The sequence below is a fragment of the Eschrichtius robustus genome, chromosome 17 (genome assembly GCF_028021215.1).
Source record: "Eschrichtius robustus isolate mEscRob2 chromosome 17, mEscRob2.pri, whole genome shotgun sequence".
Classification (NCBI taxonomy): Eukaryota; Metazoa; Chordata; class Mammalia; order Artiodactyla; family Eschrichtiidae; genus Eschrichtius; species Eschrichtius robustus.
This window is the reverse complement of record NC_090840.1, coordinates 27,591,662-27,598,436: the sequence shown is the minus strand read 5'-3', so window position 1 is coordinate 27,598,436 and position 6,775 is coordinate 27,591,662. Positions and strand designations below refer to the sequence as shown.

The 6,775-nt window shown below is 31.6% G+C and overlaps 1 non-coding gene across 1 annotated transcript; it reads right to left on the bottom strand.

Moving 5' to 3' along the window:
• Positions 1-5,407: 5,407 nt before the first annotated feature.
• LOC137751648 (U6 spliceosomal RNA) lies at positions 5,408-5,514 on the bottom strand. The gene has a single exon (XR_011070899.1). It is a non-coding gene; the product is annotated as a U6 spliceosomal RNA (small nuclear RNA).
• Positions 5,515-6,775: the final 1,261 nt, after the last annotated feature.

The following is a 6,775-nucleotide window of genomic DNA, read 5'->3' as shown; positions in this document are numbered from 1 at the left end:
AGTGGTTTTCTTATACAACAAGAGATAACTAGAAAAGGTTTATTTGTCTTAATCTTTGAAAGAGATAAAAAGGTTGGGGAAACTTATGTTCCTTTTTATTTATGGCTTATATTTGTTCAAATTAGAAATATTTTCATTGCCAGGTGAGAGTAGAAAATTTATGGGCAGTATTACAGAAAAGAGCTAAAAGCACCCTTAAACTATGGCATCATTAACTTTTCTTCTTTTTCTTTCTTTTTTTAAGAAACAAATTACCAATACTATGTTTGACTACCAAACTGATTATTTTGGTAACATTTTTGGAATAATATCCACATTCTTTTCCTCATTATTATACTGCTGATTATCCCGTTTATATTGCTCAGTTTGTTTTTTTGATCCCAAACTAAGCACCAAGAAATGCAACTTCTTTGGAGCCAGGCCTAAATATTGTTATTTTTTCTGCTTTTAATTTTATATATAAAAATATGGTTTAAAATAATGAATGAATATGGCATCTTATCACAGCCCTAAACTGCAAATTTCCAGTAGCTGCTATTCTTAAAGTAATGCTTAAACAATCACAAGATTACAAACAGGAACTCAGTAAGATGGAGTAGCTTTTCCTAACCACGATAAACCCAGTTGTTTTATTGGAAATGCATCAAGCTGGTATTTTAGGATAAAAGAAAATTTAGTGAAATCAAAAAAGCAAATTGCAGAAAATTAATTACAGCTATACCCCATTTTCATCATAACACCTGTTTACTTAACCAAGATTGAATTCACATCAATATCCTTTCAAAATTTGATCACTTATTAACTTATTGGTTACGCTCAATAAGAGACATTAAATACACACTGACAATTTTACAGATTAAGACAAATCTCACTTTAGAAGATTCCTTTCTTTTAACCAATGTTCATTTAACATCATAAGTCAAAAATATTACTATTTTAGGTTGTTATATTTTAAGATTTATGTGATGTCTTTAGAGATCTTTACAATCTCTTCTAAATAATAGCAATTATATGTCAAATTATAATCACAAGAAAAAATGAAGAATTTTGGATGTTTAAAATTCCCATAGATCTTTGAAAATGAAAGGAGAATAGACTGTTAGTTTGGAGAAAATACCAAGAGAAGTTCTATTTTCTGAACTTTGCCTTCTAGTAAGTATTTGAATCTTTTAAAAATGAAGCATTCATATCTAAAATGATTTTCTACTATTTTTGAACTTCAAAAGTCTTCTCCATTTTTATATGGTAGCAAAAAATTCTCTTAAACACATGACTTGGTGCTCACTAAATTGAATCTCTATAATTTGAGTTTTAATTACTAAGTATGCCTAAATTATTTGAAACATTTTTGATTTTTCTACGTAGATTCAGGGTGAGTAGATTACACTGGACTGGAAAAGAAAGTCTTGCTTTTGGCTCATTTCTGAAAACTGGATCATCTCTCTTTTGCTTACTGATTTGTATGTGTTATTTATGTTTTGATGCAAGTCCTTTTTAGGTCATATGCATTTTCAATATCTTCTTCCACTGTTAGGCTTGCTTCTTCACTCTTTTAATGGTGTGGAAGACAACTCCCCATGGTGCTTCTGCATATCTGGAATCTGTTTCTCTTTCAGAGTATCTTTTCAAGAATTTATAGGAAATAGTTTTGGAAGATAGAGATAGTGCCTCCCTTTGGGGCAGAGGGAAGGTTTGTTTCCTGATCAGGATAATAATAAAGATAATGCCTTCTTCTGTAGCCTAGACACCTTCTAGGCTACATTTTCTAGTGGCCTTCTTATAAGACTATAGATTTCCTTAGCTTGGGTTTCACTCCTGTAGTGCATCTCATGGCTATAGAGGCATCATCTGATGAGTCACATTGTTCTTTAGGTATTGGGCTCAGGGAAATGGCATGAGTATTACTCTGTCTATTGCTCTTGCTGTGAGAAATAAACTGTCCTTTGTCTTTGACCTAGCAGCTTCATGACTACTACCAGTATCCTTATACCTCTAATTATTTTTGCTTTATATATTTTGAGACCATGTTAACTAGTATATTTTGAATTGAATAACTTCTAAGTTGGTTGGCTCCTTTATTGTTCTAAAATACCCTTTTTTGTCTCTTATAATGTTTATTGTCTTATTGTCCATTTTGCCTTATTAATGTCAACACATGCAGTTGAGTCTTATTTTTTAATCAATCATGATCTTTTTAAAATTGGAGTATTTATTTTGTTTATACTGAATATAATTATTGATAAATTTCTATTTAGATTTATCATCTATTTGGTTTTCTTTTATTTGTTTGAAATTCTTTTTTCTGATTTTTTTACCTTCTTTTCAGTTTATCATGGTTTATTATGTCTTTGTTTAAGTTCAGTCTGACAATTTTTATTTTTTAATTGGTGTATTTAGTATATTTCCTCATCAGTTTGTGTTTAAATGTACCATCTGGTTATTTGTACTGTTTTTGTCCCACGAGCTTTAAACATTCTTTTTTCTCCTTTTTTCATTCTTTGGTTTAATTAAGCATTTTTAATATTTATCCCCTTGTCTGTCATATTTTAAAAATATTGTTTGAGTGGTTACACGAGAAAATACTTTATTATTTATTTATTGAAGTCTGACTTAACGTAATGTTTTTAATATTCCCCTGACAATGCAAAGACTTTAAAACACTTTAACTCTATTTTTCACTTTCTGATTTTTCTTTTGTTTGTCATTTACTTTAATTATTCATAATTTTTAAATCCCACAAGACAGCAATGTTTTTGTATGCAGTCAATATTCATTTAGATTTATTTATACATTCAATATTTTCAATCTTTATTCTTTTCTGAATTTCCAGGCTTCTATTAGATCATTTTCCCTCTGTCTAAAGTATTCCCTAAGTATTTTCATTAATATAGATCCAATAGTGATACATTTTCCTAATTTTTATATATCTGAAAAAGTATATATGAAAATATACCTTCTTTTCTTTTTTTAAGATTTATTTACTATTTATTTATTTATTTAACTTATTTTTGGCTGCATCAGGTCTTAATTGTGGTGCTTGGGATCTTCATTGAGGCATGCGGGATCTTTCATTGTGGTGCATGGGCTCTTCACTGTGGTGCGTGGGCTTCTCTCTAGTTGTGGCATGTGGGTTTTCTATTCTTTAGTTGTAGCGTGCAGGCTCCAGGGCACATGGGCTCTGTAGTTTGCAGCATGCAGCCTTTAGTTGAAGTGTACGAGCTCAGTAGTTGTGGCATGCGGGCTTAGTTGCCCCACGGCATGTGGGATCTTAGTTCCCTGGCTATGGATCGAACCCATGTCCCCTGCATTGTAAGGCAGATTCTTTACCACTGGACCACCAGGGAAGTCCCTACCTATATTTTTCAAGCACATTTTCTCTGTGAATAGATTTCTATGTTAGTGCATTTTTGTCACTTAAAAAAAAATTCAGTTGTAAAATCTTCTGCTTCCATAATTTTTATAGAAAAGTCAGCTGTCAGTTCTATTGTTTTTATTCTAGCTAATTGGTCAATTTTTTTTTTCTTCCTGCCTGCTTTTATGATCTTATTTGGTTGCCTTTGATTATTTATTTTGTTTCTATTTGTGTATTTGATCAGTCTGGAAAATTATCTGCTTTTTTCTTTCAAATATTCTTTATGTACTCTTTTCTTTGCCCTTTCCTTCTGAGACTCTATTTACAGGTTATGTTAGGTATTTTTAATACATCCCCTTTGTCTCTTAAGTACTTTGGTGTATTTTCCATCCTTTTTCCTCCCATCTCTCTCTGTGCTTGGAATTGGATCAAAGAACTATCTTCCACCTCATTAATCTGATTTCTTTTTTGGAGAGAAGACACTGTGGCTAATCTGCCATTAAACTCATATATTGAATTCTTTATTTTATTTTTTTATATTTTCAGATCTGAAATTTCTATTTATATTCCTTTTATATATTCCTTTTCTTTGCTGAAGTTCTGTATCTTCTCAATTTACTTCATAATATGTTTTACTATTACTATAAAGGGTATATCTGATATTCCAATATCTGGATTCCCTGTGGGTTTCTATTACCCATTTCTGTTATAATTTGCTCTTTTTTGTCACTTTTCCTTTAATTCTCTGTTGAGAACTTTATTAGTTTCAACTGAAAAACTAGAGTATTTATAAGGCCTTCCTCTTTGGGAGTCTGAACTTCACTCTTTGTCTTTTAGACATGTGGGGTTGCCAAAAGTCTGTTGGTTTCTCATTCATAGCTAAAGCAAAGGTAAATATCCATATTAAACTCAAGAAGTGAGGTGTGTCAGTGACAGGTTTTATTTTTCTGTATGGGTGATCTATTTCTGGTTTGTCTTTACTCCTTTGGGAGACCCACCTTGAATCCAGGGCTCATTACCAGAGAGCCTCTACCTTGATGGATCCTGAACTCTAACTCTTGTTTCTCTAGTTCTGTGAGATGGTTGCAAGTGCTGCCCAGATTCTCAGATGCCTATCTTGCCATTGGTAGATTGCAAATGCCTTGAGAGAAAAGGTAGCACCAAATGCTGGTCTCACATAACTTACTTCCCTTCTCTTCAGGATATGGATGTTTTTGGACATGGCTACAGGCTACTTTGGTTCTCTCTGATGCCTTCAATCATATTTAATTAACTGGCATTTCTTTATTTTTGGTGATGGGGTTGATCAAATAAAGGCTAATCTACCTTCCTTAAAACGCTTTACATTCAGCACTCATAATCTTATGGAGGGAATATCTTAATTTCTTCTAGATGTTTTGCTTTTCTCACTTTTGTTTTGAAATTAAATCTGGAGTTTATGTTTTACATCATATGAGATAAAGTTATGTTTCAGTCTCTTTCCATATGGACCTCCAATTAAACAAGCACCATTTATTGAATAGTTCATCTTTTTTCCCAGTGATATATAATGCTTCTGCTCTCATACACAAACTTTTCATAGAGGGTGGATTTGCATCTGTTTTCCTTATTTAGTTTCATTGGTCTAATTATCTCTTACACAATTTTTGAAATGCTCTGTCTTTTGTCTTGAAATAGAGACAATTTTTGTTCTTAAAAATGTCTTTATTGTTGGCTCTACGTCATGTAAATTTTAGGCAGATTCTTTTCAAATTCTGTGGAAAACACTGCTTGAATTTTATTGGATTGCATTAAATTAATAGAATGATTTTGAGAGACCCGAATTTATTAAATATTTTCATCTATAAGCATTGTAGAAAATTCACCATTTGTTTAATTCAATAAATTTAAACAATTTTGTCCATGAGCTTCATGCTTATTTTTTTTTAACATCTTTATTGGAGTATAATTGCTTCACAATGGTGTGTTAGTTTCTGCTTTATAACAAAGTGAATCAGCTATATGTATACATATACATACATAATACATATCTCCCCATATCTTCTCCCTCTTGCAAAAAATGTGGAATGCTTCACGAATTTGCATGTCATGCTTGCACAGGGGCCATACTAATCTTCTCTGTATCGTTCCAATTTTAGTATATGTGCTGCTGAAGTGAGCACTTCATGCTTATTTTTGGTTGGACTTATTATTTGGCAACTTTTTTTTCATTATAAATGAGATTTTTTTTAGTAGACTTTTTTTTTTGAACTTTATAGATTTAGAGAAAAATTGAGATTTCATTGAGTACAGCATACCCAATTTCCAATATTATTAACATCTTACATTAGTATGGTCAATTTGTTTGCATCAATAAATCAATATTGATACATTTTTATTAAATAAGTCTGTATTCTCTTCAGATTCCTTACATCTTACCTAACAATTTTCTGTTCCAGGATTCCATCTGGACACCGCATTCTATTTAGTTGTCATGTCTCCTTAAGCACCTCTTGGCTGTAACAGTTTCTCAGAATTTCTATGTTTTTCATGACCTTGACAGTTTTGAGCACTGAACAGGCAGTTTGTACAATGTTCCTCAATTTGGGTTTATTGCATATTTTTGTCATGGTTAGGCTAAGGTTATAGGTTTTTAGTGAGAATACCGTAGAGGTGAAACACACTTCTTATAGTGTAACAGGTTACATATTGTCAAGATTACTTATCACTGATGATGTTTACTTTGGTCAGTTGGCAAAGACTGTATTTTCCAGGTTTTTCTAAAATAAATTTCCTTGTCTCTTTCTTTTTCCATACTTCACTCTTTTGAACTAATCATTAAGCACCAATTCTCCATTGTATACATACACCACATTTTGTTTATCCATTCATCAATCTATGAACATTTGTTCTGTTACCACTTTTGGAGTATTATGAATAATGGCTGCTATGTACATTGGTACACAAATTTGTTTTTATTTCTCTTGGGTATATACCTAGGAGTGCAAAGACTTCTTTATACATTTTCTGTATGTTTGAATTTTGAGGAACTGGCAGTCACTTTTTCCAAAGTGGCTGCATCATTTTACATTCCTATGAGAAGTCTATGAGTTTTCCAATTTCTTCATATCCTTGCCAACTTTTGTATTATTTGTCTTTTTGATTTTATCAATCCCAGTGGATGTGAAGTGGTATCTCATAGTGGTTTTCATTTGCAAGTACCTAATAATTAATGCTGTTGAGCATTTTATGTGCTTATTAGCCATTTGTATATCTTCTTTGGAGAAATATCCACTCAGATCCTCCATCAATTTTTAATTTGGATTATCTGTCTTCTTATTATTGACTTGGAAGAATCATTTATATTATAAATACAAGTTTCTTATGAGTTATTTATAAATATATTCTCCATTTTTCCAGGTTTCTTTTCACTTTGTTGATGGT